The 13,125-nt window shown below is 52.2% G+C and overlaps 2 non-coding genes and 3 pseudogenes across 2 annotated transcripts; all 5 read left to right on the top strand.

Moving 5' to 3' along the window:
- Positions 1-59: 59 nt before the first annotated feature.
- On the top strand, positions 60-178 carry LOC123629434. The gene has a single exon (XR_006732065.1). It is a non-coding gene; the product is annotated as a 5S ribosomal RNA (ribosomal RNA).
- A 3,420-nt stretch (positions 179-3,598) lies between these two features.
- Positions 3,599-3,717, top strand: LOC123629450 (annotated as a pseudogene).
- A 1,200-nt stretch (positions 3,718-4,917) lies between these two features.
- LOC123629435 lies at positions 4,918-5,037 on the top strand. Its single transcript, XR_006732066.1, has one exon. It is a non-coding gene; the product is annotated as a 5S ribosomal RNA (ribosomal RNA).
- Positions 5,038-8,460: 3,423 nt separating this feature from the next.
- LOC123629449 lies at positions 8,461-8,579 on the top strand (annotated as a pseudogene).
- A 1,199-nt stretch (positions 8,580-9,778) lies between these two features.
- Positions 9,779-9,896, top strand: LOC123629436 (annotated as a pseudogene).
- Positions 9,897-13,125: the final 3,229 nt, after the last annotated feature.

The following is a 13,125-nucleotide window of genomic DNA, read 5'->3' as shown; positions in this document are numbered from 1 at the left end:
GGGAGGAGGGACGCGTCGCAGCAGATCGGCCTCTTGAGGCGTCCGGGGCGGCCGCCCTCGTCTACGGCCAGACCGCCCTGAACGCGCCCGATCTCGTCTCACCTCGGAAGCTAAGCAGGGTCGGGCCCGGTTAGTACTTGGATGGGAGACCGCCTGGGAATCCCGGGTGCCGTAGGCTTTTTGCTCTGCTTCTTTTTCTGTCCCGCCCCCCTGGGCTGGGAAGGGGAGGGGGGGGGCCTTCGCCCTCCGCGCCCGGCCCGGCTCCGCCCCCGGCCGGCCCGGACCCCTGCCCCGTGGCCCCTGGAGACAGGGCAGATTGGAGATGTGGAGCTCAGTCCCCGAGGCTGTCGCCCCTCACACACCTGCCGCAGGTCCGGGCCTCCGGAACTTCTGACCGACCGGCTCTGAATTCAGGACACAGTCTAAAGTTTGTCCAAGGAGATGACCACGTACCACCCTAGGACAGGAGAAAATTGGACCCTATCACATATGCAGAAGAAGAGAATCTAAACAGCTGGCTATTCGTTCACGGTAACATAATTCAGGAATCCAGAGGCGAAGACATCTAGAAACACTTTTCAAACGTCTAAATCTTTAGAACATATTCTGAAGGATTAAGAAGTAGAAGCATTCTTTGGACAGTCACGAGCAAGACCAGGGTGTCGATAGAAATCCTTCTGTTCGATACTGCAAGAGACGCTCCAAAAACATACTACAACAAGGGAAAACACTAACAATATATGGGAAAGGAAAATCACCTTTCTTCATTTCCTCACCTCCTACGGTTCTCAAAAGAGAATGTTTGCCCCTATGCGCGGGAGACCTGTAGAAATCCTATGTGAGTCCAGCAAGATAGCTCTAGATGAAATCAACATTCGATCGATAGTTTCGATATTTCTTATTTCCTCGCAAATACACAATAATGAATGCAATTCTTGAAAAGGATAACATTCAAAGTCACAGAAAATCCACACAGCACCTACGGGGCAAAGGTGCCAACTTAGATGGAAAACTTAGCAAAAACGTACATGATGGCTCCAATCGATGGAGAGGCTACCCCGTAGTCCTCGATAGACGGACACAGAGTCCCCAAACTAATCATTTCCCCCACATTAATAAATAAATCCCATTTAAACAGGGTTTATAACTAGAAACTTACTATCTGCTTCTTTCTCTTTTTCTTTTAATTTGGGAAAGGGATATGTTAAAGAATGATGATCATGATCATGATTATCATTATGACTATTATATTAAATCGAATTAACCGTACCAAAACCCCTCCACTCACCTTATAAAAATGGGAGTTGATGCATATGTGGGAAGCCGCTGTGTATCTTGATCCCAAGGCCGTGGAACCACAAAAACGCTTCTCCCAAACAAATCCCATCTCGACTGTCATCCTTTTCCTTGCTTTCCTTTGAAAGTTTTTGCTCTCTGTTATAGGACTATCTCATTGAGGTAGTTTGTTAATTTCACAGTTTATAGAATACATGTGGAACCATTCTGGATTCCTTCTGGGCAACTTGTGTGCCAGGGGAAACCTTCTGTTTGGAGAATACTCCTCGCTTACACAGGAAGCTGCAGTTCATCAGCGCTGCTAGAGAATGGCACTGCACGAATCAGTCGAAGTATCTTTATGCGATCTTTGACTAGGTCCGTGTACAAGGGGCTCCCGTGAGGATTACCCTAGATGCTTCCTGGTCACATGTGCCCTATCTTCTCTCTGGTACGTGCTACTCAGAGAATATGCTTGCTCTGAATTATGCCAGCGTTTATTCATATCCATTTATGCTACATTGCTTTCCAAATGGTTCTATAATTTCGCCTCCCATATCAGCAGGGTGTGTGCAAGAGTTTCCTCAAAGCCAACACAGTGATCAGTTTCTTAAGTTTCCTCAATCTGGTGAGTTGGAAACTATATCTGGCTTCATTTTTTATTCTGTATTTCCTTGACTAATAATGAGGACACGGGGCCAAAGGCGTATTAAGCATATAAACGTAGATATCCTGTAACAGTAATATTTTGCCAATTATATGTGCAACAGATACCTTGTCCTGTTTGCAGCTTGTTTTTGACCCTGTTCATGGTATCCTTGGAAACGTTTCATTATGGGAAAATTTGAAATAGAAGCAAAATCGGAAAGAATAGTAGAATACTCTCGCACTCCTCTGACTCAAGAAATCACCAACCCCTGGCCAGATCTTGTTTCCTTTATACCCCTCCTACCTTAAGTTCATGATCCCCTTAATAATATCCCTCCATCGATAAAAAGTCAATATGTTTCTATCAAAGGTAGAGGCTTTCTTCCCTCTTTCAGTGTACTCACAGCCACATTAGTCCATGTAAAAAATTCACCGTGTTAGAGATAACAGCAAGTATCAATGTTTGCGTTTCCCTGAGACACACACGCTCATTCCAGTTTCTTTGAATCGAGTCCAAATACAGTCCATACCTTGTGAGGGGTTGAGATGTCTTTTGAAAGAGTGTCCATACATCGCGACTAGACGGGGGCAGCCCCGGTTGTCACCGTTTCCCTTTGTTTCCTACCGCTGTCCGCAGTGACCCGAGTTATTTTTGCATTAGTGAGGGGTTTCATCCCGGATTTAAAACGTATTTAATGTGTTTCAATATCTTTGCAATTATTAGACTTACTGGCGATCAAACCGTCCGGTGTCTGGCAATCGGGAGTCTACTCATTCTGGTTCCTGTGTCTTTTGACGTGACCCTCGTCCTGTTGGATATCATAGCATCCACGCTTCCCAGGATAAGAAGCGTCCGTTTCCCGCCCCAGACTTCAAGTCAGCCTATGTCTCCAGTAAGTCTTAGGACCGTTTAGTAACGATGGTTGGCAGAGACCTCGATCTAGATGCTGGTGAAATGCCCTACTGTTGAGTTCGCACCTATGTCTCGGCACTTTCCATGGGGAAAAAAAAAAAAAAATAAAGGAAGAAAAGAAAAAAAAATACAGGAAAACACATTGAGTTTCCACTGATAATCCAAGTTCAAACTGAGAACTGAGAGTTTTTTTACATGACTTGATCGATTTCACCTCTTCCTCTCACACCAAATTCCCAGTCCCCAAAGACGCCACAGCATTTCTTCTTTGAGGATCCCACAGAATAATCGTAGCCATGCACCATAGAACCGTGGACTGGTTCCCACTGCATGAAGTAGGAAAGGCGATGGAAGGAACTTTCTACTTTTCCGGCTGCTCCACTGTGAAAATGTAAGAGCTGCCGTCCGCCGAAGCCAGTCTGCTCATGTCCAAGGAGCTGTGAGCCACGTCACACTCCTTGGAATATTTCCCTGAGCCTTCATGTGGGCTCCTGACGTCTGTAGAATCTGACAAGTCACACGTTGTCCTCCCGTTTGTGTCCTCCGTGCTTTGAATAGATGTGCTATTGAGTGCTTGATTTTTGTTGTCATAGGTGTATGTGTTTGTGGCAAAGTGTTGAGTGTTTGGTGTGTATGTAGCAGCTAGAGAGCGAGGCTCTGAAGGCTACTGGGGCAGGAGGGCGCGGGGTCGGGGGGGGGCGCTGGGCCGGGAGGGCCGCGTAGCAGCTGGGCCTCTCGAGGCGTCCGGGGACGGCCGCTGCCGTCTAGGGCCATAGCACCCTGAACGTGCCCGATCTCGTCTGGTCTGGGAAGCTAAGCAGGGTCGGGCCCGGTTAGTACTTGGATGGGAGACCGCCTGGGAATACCGGGTGCTGTAGGCTTTTGCTTCTTCTTTTGTCCCGCCCGCCGGGGGGTCGGGGGTGGGGGGGCCCCCCCTCGCCTTCTGCGCCCGCCCCCACTTTCGCCCTCGGGCCCCGGCCCCTCCCCCCCCTCGGCGCGACCCGCTGCCCCCGCCGGGGCTTCCTCCCCTCTCCCCCGCTGCAGCACCACCGCCAGGGTGGCGGCAGCGGCAGAGCGTCCCAGGCGTTCCGTTGGGCCGGCAGCGGAAGCCCCAACCCTGGGCCCCACACCGGGCCGGGGGCCGGGCGGCGGGATCCCTAAGTGCCGCCGGGTCTCCTCTCCCCCGGACCCCGCACCCGCCGCCCCGCACTCCGGGACATCGCGTACACCCGGCGCGGGACAGCCCAGGGCGGCAAACCGTGTCTGGGCCCCCGGACACCCGGCCCACCGTGCACTTTCTCTCCGCCGCACACCCGGGCCTCGGGCCCGGGCCTCACGCCGGGCGGGCTCCTCGCCGCCGACGGGGGCTCCGAGAGACACACCGGCGCGCCGCACAGGGCGACTCGCTGGCCCCCTGGGCAGAGAGGACACACAACAGCACACGGAGCGCACGCACCCAAACCCAAACCACCCACCGGCCCCTGGACCCCTGGCTACACACCCCCAAACCCCACCCCACCGGGCCACAGGATAGCCGGCTCCGGCCCCCCGCGCAGCCCCCCGCCCCCGCGCGGGGGCTGCTGCCACACGCAGGCCCTGAGGGGAATCGGGGCAGAACGGTCCTCCCCAGACGGGGGTGGGGTGGCGGGGTGGGGGGGGGGACCACTGCAGATCTTCAGGACCTCCGGGTGACGGACCAGCGGCAGGCGCGGCCCTGCCTCCTCCTCCCGGCCCCGCCCCAAAGCCCCTCCCCACCGTGCCCTCGCGTGGGCCGGCGGAGGGCCCTCTCTCGCGCACTCTCCGGCTCCGGCCCTCCGCCCCCACGCGTGGAAGCCTGTCCCTGCGCGCGTGCCCGTGGGTCTGCTCCTCGGGGTGTGGGACGGCGGTGCGTCCGTGGTTTGGGTGGGGGTGGGGGGGTGCGCGCGCGAGACCCGTCAGGCTCCGCCTGGCCCCCCACCCCCACCCCGATAAGGGCAGGTGGGCTAGCGAAGGGCCAGGGCGGCGGGAGGGACCCGACTGCGCAGGGAGGGACGCGTCGCAGCAGATCGGCCTCTTGAGGCGTCCGGGGGGCGGCCGCCCTCGTCTACGGCCAGACCGCCCTGAACGCGCCCGATCTCGTCTCACCTCGGAAGCTAAGCAGGGTCGGGCCCGGTTAGTACTTGGATGGGAGACCGCCTGGGAATCCCGGGGTGCCGTAGGCTTTTTGCTCTGCTTCTTTTTCTGTCCCGCCCCCCTGGGCTGGAAGGGGAGGGGGGGCCTTCGCCCTCCGCGCCCGGCCCGGCTCCGCCCCCGGCCGGCCCGGACCCTGCCCCGTGGCCCCTGGAGACAGGGTCAGATTGGAGATGTGGAGGCTCAGTCCCCGAGGCTGTCGCCCCTCACACACCTGCCGCAGGTCCGGGCCTCCGGAACTTCTGACCGACCGGCTCTGAATTCAGGACACAGTCTAAAGTTGTCCAAGGAGATGACCACGTTACCACCCTAGGACAGGAAAAATTGGACCCTATCCACATATGCAGAAGAAGAGAATCTAAACAGCTGGCTATTCGTTCACGGTAACATAATTCAGGAATCCAGAGGCGAAGACATCTAGAAACACTTTTCAAACGTCTAAATCTTTAGAACATATTCTGAAGGATTAAGAAAGTAGAAGCATTCTTTGGACAGTCACGAGCAAGACCAGGGTGTCGATAGGAAATCCTTCTGTTCGATACTGCAAGAGACGCTCCAAAAACATACTACAACAAGGGAAAACACTAACAATATATGGGAAAGGAAAATCACCTTTCTTCATTTTCCTCACCTCCTACGGTTCTCAAAAGAGAATGTTTGCCCCTATGCGCGGGAGACCTGTAGAAATCCTAGGTGATGTCCAGCAAGATAGCTCTAGATGAAATCAACATTCGATCGATAGTTTCGATATTTCTTATTTCCTCGCAAATACACAATAATGAATGCAATTCTTGAAAAGGATAACATTCAAAGTCACAGAAAATCCACACAGCACCTACGGGGCAAAGGTGCCAACTTAGATGGAAAACTTAGCAAAAACGTACATGATGGCTCCAATCGATGGAGAGGCTACCCCGTAGTCCTCGATAGACGGACACAGAGTCCCCAAACTAATCATTTCCCCCACATTAATAAATAATCCCATTTAAACAGGGTTTATAACTAGAAACTTACTATCTGCTTCTTTCTCTTTTTCTTTTAATTTGGGAAAGGGATATGTTAAAGAATGATGATCATGATCATGATTATCATTATGACTATTATATTAAATCGAATTAACCGTACCAAAACCCCTCCACTCACCTTATAAAAATGGGAGTTGATGCATATGTGGGAAGCCGCTGTGTATCTTTGTCCCAAGGCGTGGAACCACAAAAACGCTTCTCCCAAACAAATCCCATCTCGACTGTCATCCTTTTCCTTGCTTTTCCTTTGAAAGTTTTTGCTCTCTGTTATAGGACTATCTCATTGAGGTAGTTTGTTAATTTCACAGTTTATAGAATACAAGTGGAACCATTCTGGATTCCTTCTGGCAACTTGTGTGCCAGGGGAAACCTTCTGTTTGGAGAATACTCCTCGCTTACACAGGAAGCTGCAGTTCATCAGCGCTGCTAGAGAATGGCACTGCACGAATCAGTCGAAGTATCTTTATGCGATCTTTGACTAGGTCCGTGTACAAGGGGCTCCCGTGAGGATTACCCTAGATGCTTCCTGGTCACATGTGCCCTATCTTCTCTCTGGTACGTGCTACTCAGAGAATATGCTTGCTCCTGAATTATGCCAGCGTTTATTCATATCCATTTATGCTACATTGCTTTCCAAATGGTTCTATAATTTCGCCTCCCATATCAGCAGGGGTGTGTGCAAGAGTTTTCCTCAAAGCCAACACAGTGATCAGTTTCTTAAGTTTCCTCAATCTGGTGAGTTGGAAACTATATCTGGCTTCATTTTTATTCTGTATTTCCTTGACTAATAATGAGGACACGGGGCCAAAGGCGTATTAAGCATATTAAACGTAGATATCCTGTAACAGTAATATTTTGCCAATTATATGTGCAACAGATACCTTGTCCTGTTTGCAGCTTGTTTTTGACCCTGTTCATGGTATCCTTGGAAACGTTTCATTATGGAAAATTTGAAATAGAAGCAAAATCGGAAAGAAAGTAGAATACTCTCGCACTCCTCTGACTCAAGAAATCACCAACCCCTGGCCAGATCTTGTTTTCCTTTATACCCCTCCTACCTTAAGTTCATGATCCCCTTAATAATATCCCTCCATCGATAAAAAGTCAATATGTTTCTATCAAAGGTAGAGGCTTTCTTCCCTCTTTCAGTGTACTCACAGCCACATTAGTCCATGTAAAAATTTCACCGTGTTAGAGATAACAGCAAGTACTCAATGTTTGCGTTTCCCTGAGACACACACGCTCATTCCAGTTTCTTTGAATCGAGTCCAAATACAGTCCATACCTTGTGAGGGGTTGAGATGTCTTTTGAAAGAGTGTCCATACATCGCGACTAGTCGGGGCAGCCCCGGTTGTCACCGATTCCCTTTGTTTCCTACCGCTGTCCGCAGTGACCCGAGTTATTTTTGCATTGTGAGGGGTTTCATCCCGGATTTAAACGTATTAATGTGTTTCAATATCTTGCAATTATTAGACTTACTGGCGATCAAACCGTCCGGTGTCTGGCAATCGGGAGTCTACTCATTCTGGTTCCTGTGTCTTTTGACGTGACCCTCGTCCTGTTGGATATCATAGCATCCACGCTTCCCAGGATAAGAAGCGTCCGTTCCCGCCCCAGACTTCAAGTCAGCCTATGTCTCCAGTAAGTCTTAGGACCGTTTAGTAACGATGGTTGGCAGAGACCACGATCTAGATGCTGGTGAAATGCCCTACTGTTGAGTTCGCACCTATGTCTCGGCACTTTCCATGGGGAAAAAAAAAAAAAATAAAGGAAGAAAAGAAAAAAAAAATACAGGAAAACACATTGAGTTTCCACTGATAATCCAAGTTCAAACTGAGAACTGAGAGTTTTTTTACATGACTTGATCGATTTCACCTCTTCCTCTCACACCCAAATTCCCAGTCCCCAAAGACGCCAACAGCATTTCTTCTTTGCAGGATCCCACAGAATAATCGTAGCCATGCACCATAGAACCGTGGACTGGTTCCCACTGCATGAAGTAGGAAAGGCGAGGAAGGAACTTTCTACTTTTCCGGCTGCTCCACTGTGAAAATGTAAGAGCTGCCGTCCGCCGAAGCCAGTCTGCTCATGTCCAAGGAGCTGTGAGCCACGTCACACTCCTTTGGAATATTTCCCTGAGCCTTCATGTGGGCTCCTGACGTCTGTAGAATCTGACAAGTCACACGTTGTCCTCCCGTTTGTGTCCTCCGTGCTTTGATAGATGTGCTATTGAGTGCTTGATTTTTGTTGTCATAGGTGTATGTGTTTGTGGCAAAGTGTTGAGTGTTTGGTGTGTATGTAGCAGCTAGAGAGCGAGGCTCTGAAGGCTACTGGGCAGCAGGAGGGGCGCGGGGTCGGGTGGGGGGCGCTGGGCCGGGAGGGCCGCGTAGCAGCTGGGCCTCTCGAGGCGTCCGGGGACGGCCGCTGCCGTCTAGGGCCATAGCACCCTGAACGTGCCCGATCTCGTCTGGTCTGGGAAGCTAAGCAGGGTCGGGCCCGGTTAGTACTTGGATGGGAGACCGCCTGGGAATACCGGGTGCTGTAGGCTTTTGCTTCTTCTTTTGTCCCGCCCGCCGGGGGTCGGGGGTGGGGGGGCCCCCCCTCGCCTTCTGCGCCCGCCCCCACTTTCGCCCTCGGGCCCCGGCCCCTCCCCCCCCTCGGCGCGACCCGCTGCCCCCGCCCGGGGCTTCCTCCCCTCTCCCCCGCTGCAGCACCACCGCCAGGTGGCGGGCAGCGGCAGAGCGTCCCAGGCGTTCCGTTGGGCCGGCAGCGGAGCCCCAACCCTGGGCCCCACACCGGGCCGGGGCCGGGCGGCGGGATCCCTAAGTGCCGCCGGGTCTCCTCTCCCCCGGACCCCGCACCCGCCGCCCCGCACTCCGGGACATCGCGTACACCCGGCGCGGGACAGCCCAGGGCGGCAAACCGGGTCCTGGGCCCGCCGGACACCCGGCCCACCGTGCACTTTCTCTCCGCCGCACACCCGGGCCTCGGGCCCGGGCCTCACGCCGGGCGGGCTCCTCGCCGCCGACGGGGCTCCGAGAGACACACCGGCGCGCCGCACAGGGCGACTCGCTGGCCCCCTGGGCAGAGAGGACACACAACAGCACACGGAGCGCACGCACCCAAACCCAAACCACCCACCGGCCCCTGGACCCCTGGCTACACACCCCAAACCCCACCCCACCGGGCCACAGGATAGCCGGCTCCGGCCCCCCGCGCAGCCCCCCGCCCCCGCGCGGGGGCTGCTGCCACACGCAGGCCCTGAGGGGAATCGGGGCAGAACGGTCCTCCCCAGACGGGGGTGGGGTGGCGGGGTGGGGGGGGGACACTGCAGATCTTCAGGACCTCCGGGTGACGGACCAGCGGCAGGCGCGGCCCTGCCTCCTCCTCCCGGCCCCGCCCCAAAGCCCCTCCCCCACCGTGCCCTCGCGTGGGCCGGGCGGAGGGCCCTCTCTCGCCGCACTCTCCGGCTCCGGCCCTCCGCCCCCACGCGTGGAAGCCTGTCCCTGCGCGCGTGCCCGTGGGTCTGCTCCTCGGGGTGTGGGACGGCGGTGCGTCCGTGGTTTGGGTGGGGGTGGGGGGGGTGCGCGCGGCGAGACCCGTCAGGCTCCGCCTGGCCCCCCACCCCCACCCCGATAAGGGCAGGTGGGCTAGCGAAGGGCCAGGGCGGCGGGAGGGACCCGACTGCGCAGGAGGGACGCGTCGCAGCAGATCGGCCTCTTGAGGCGTCCGGGGGCGGCCGCCCTCGTCTACGGCCAGACCGCCCTGAACGCGCCCGATCTCGTCTCACCTCGGAAGCTAAGCAGGGTCGGGCCGGTTAGTACTTGGATGGGAGACCGCCTGGGAATCCCGGGTGCCGTAGGCTTTTTGCTCTGCTTCTTTTTCTGTCCCGCCCCCCTGGGCTGGGAAGGGGAGGGGGGGGCCTTCGCCCTCCGCGCCCGGCCCGGCTCCGCCCCCGGCCGGCCCGGACCCTGCCCCGTGGCCCCTGGAGACAGGGTCAGATTGGAGATGTGGAGGCTCAGTCCCGAGGCTGTCGCCCCTCACACACCTGCCGCAGGTCCGGGCCTCCGGAACTTCTGACCGACCGGCTCTGAATTCAGGACACAGTCTAAAGTTGTCCAAGGAGATGACCACGTTACCACCCTAGGACAGGAAAAATTGGACCCTATCCACATATGCAGAAGAAGAGAATCTAAACAGCTGGCTATTCGTTCACGGTAACATAATTCAGGAATCCAGAGGCGAAGACATCTAGAAACACTTTTCAAACGTCTAAATCTTTAGAACATATTCTGAAGGATTAAGAAGTAGAAGCATTCTTTGGACAGTCACGAGCAAGACCAGGGTGTCGATAGGAAATCCTTCTGTTCGATACTGCAAGAGACGCTCCAAAAACATACTACAACAAGGGAAAACACTAACAATATATGGGAAAGGAAAATCACCTTTCTTCATTTTCCTCACCTCCTACGGTTCTCAAAAGAGAATGTTTGCCCCTATGCGCGGGAGACCTGTAGAAATCCTAGGTGAGTCCAGCAAGATAGCTCTAGATGAAATCAACATTCGATCGATAGTTTCGATATTTCTTATTTCCTCGCAAATACACAATAATGAATGCAATTCTTGAAAAGGATAACATTCAAAGTCACAGAAAATCCACACAGCACCTACGGGGCAAAGGTGCCAACTTAGATGGAAAACTTAGCAAAAACGTACATGATGGCTCCAATCGATGGAGAGGCTACCCCGTAGTCCTCGATAGACGGACACAGAGTCCCCAAACTAATCATTTCCCCCACATTAATAAATAATCCATTTAAACAGGGTTTATAACTAGAAACTTACTATCTGCTTCTCTTTCTCTTTTTCTTTTAATTTGGGAAAGGGATATGTTAAAGAAAGATGATCATGATCATGATTATCATTATGACTATTATATTAAATCGAATTAACCGTACCAAAACCCCTCCACTCACCTTATAAAAATGGGAGTTGATGCATATGTGGAAGCCGCTGTGTATCTTTGTCCCAAGGCGTGGAACCACAAAAACGCTTCTCCCAAACAAATCCCATCTCGACTGTCATCCTTTTCCTTGCTTTTCCTTTGAAAGTTTTTGCTCTCTGTTATAGGACTATCTCATTGAGGTAGTTTGTTAATTTCACAGTTTATAGAATACATGTGGAACCATTCTGGATTCCTTCTGGGCAACTTGTGTGCCAGGGGAAACCTTCTGTTTGGAGAATACTCCTCGCTTACACAGGAAGCTGCAGTTCATCAGCGCTGCTAGAGAATGGCACTGCACGAATCAGTCGAAGTATCTTTATGCGATCTTTGACTAGGTCCGTGTACAAGGGGCTCCGTGAGGATTACCCTAGATGCTTCCTGGTCACATGTGCCCTATCTTCTCTCTGGTACGTGCTACTCAGAGAATATGCTTGCTCCTGAATTATGCCAGCGTTTATTCATATCCATTTATGCTACATTGCTTTCCAAATGGTTCTATAATTTCGCCTCCCATATCAGCAGGGTGTGTGCAAGAGTTTTCCTCAAAGCCAACACAGTGATCAGTTTCTTAAGTATCCTCAATCTGGTGAGTTGGAAACTAATCTGGCTTCATTTTTTATTCTGTATTTCCTTGACTAATAATGAGGACACGGGGCCAAAGGCGTATTAAGCATATTAAACGTAGATATCCTGTAACAGTAATATTTTGCCAATTATATGTGCAACAGATACCTTGTCCTGTTTGCAGCTTGTTTTTGACCCTGTTCATGGTATCCTTGGAAACGTTTCATTATGGAAAATTTGAAATAGAAGCAAAATCGGAAAGAATAGTAGAATACTCTCGCACTCCTCTGACTCAAGAAATCACCAACCCCTGGCCAGATCTTGTTTCCTTTATACCCCTCCTACCTTAAGTTCATGATCCCTTAATAATATCCCTCCATCGATAAAAAGTCAATATGTTTCTATCAAAGGTAGAGGCTTTCTTCCCTCTTTCAGTGTACTCACAGCCACATTAGTCCATGTAAAAATTTCACCGTGTTAGAGATAACAGCAAGTACTCAATGTTTGCGTTTCCCTGAGACACACACGCTCATTCCAGTTTCTTTGAATCGAGTCCAAATACAGTCCATACCTTGTGAGGGGTTGAGATGTCTTTTGAAAGAGTGTCCATACATCGCGACTAGTCGGGGGCAGCCCCGGTTGTCACCGTTTCCCTTTGTTTCCTACCGCTGTCCGCAGTGACCCGAGTTATTTTTTGCATTGTGGAGGGGTTTCCATCCCGGATTTAAACGTATTTAATGTGTTTCAATATCTTGCAATTATTAGACTTACTGGCGATCAAACCGTCCGGTGTCTGGCAATCGGGAGTCTACTCATTCTGGTTCCTGTGTCTTTTGACGTGACCCTCGTCCTGTTGGATATCATAGCATCCACGCTTCCCAGGATAAGAAGCGTCCGTTTCCCGCCCCAGACTTCAAGTCAGCCTATGTCTCCAGTAAGTCTTAGGACCGTTTAGTAACGATGGTTGGCAGAGACCACGATCTAGATGCTGGTGAAATGCCCTACTGTTGAGTTCGCACCTATGTCTCGGCACTTTCCATGGGGAAAAAAAAAAAAAAATAAAGGAAGAAAAGAAAAAAAAAATACAGGAAAACACATTGAGTTTCCACTGATAATCCAAGTTCAATCTGAGAACTGAGAGTTTTTTTACATGACTTGATCGATTTCACCTGCTTCCTCTCACACCCAAATTCCCAGTCCCCAAAGACGCCAACAGCATTTCTTCTTTGCAGGATCCCACAGAATAATCGTAGCCATGCACCATAGAACCGTGGACTGGTTCCCACTGCATGAAGTAGGAAGGCGAGGAAGGAACTTTCTACTTTTCCGGCTGCTCCACTGTGAAAATGTAAGAGCTGCCGTCCGCCGAAGCCAGTCTGCTCATGTCCAAGGAGCTGTGAGCCACGTCACACTCCTTTGGAATATTTCCCTGAGCCTTCATGTGGGCTCCTGACGTCTGTAGAATCTGACAAGTCACACGTTGTCCTCCCGTTTGTGTCCTCCGTGCTTTGAATAGATGTGCTAT

Source organism: Lemur catta, unplaced genomic scaffold, assembly GCF_020740605.2.
Source record: "Lemur catta isolate mLemCat1 unplaced genomic scaffold, mLemCat1.pri scaffold_152_ctg1, whole genome shotgun sequence".
Taxonomy (NCBI): domain Eukaryota; kingdom Metazoa; phylum Chordata; class Mammalia; order Primates; family Lemuridae; genus Lemur; species Lemur catta.
Note: the sequence above shows the minus strand (reverse complement) of the source record. Positions and strands in the feature narration are given on the sequence as shown.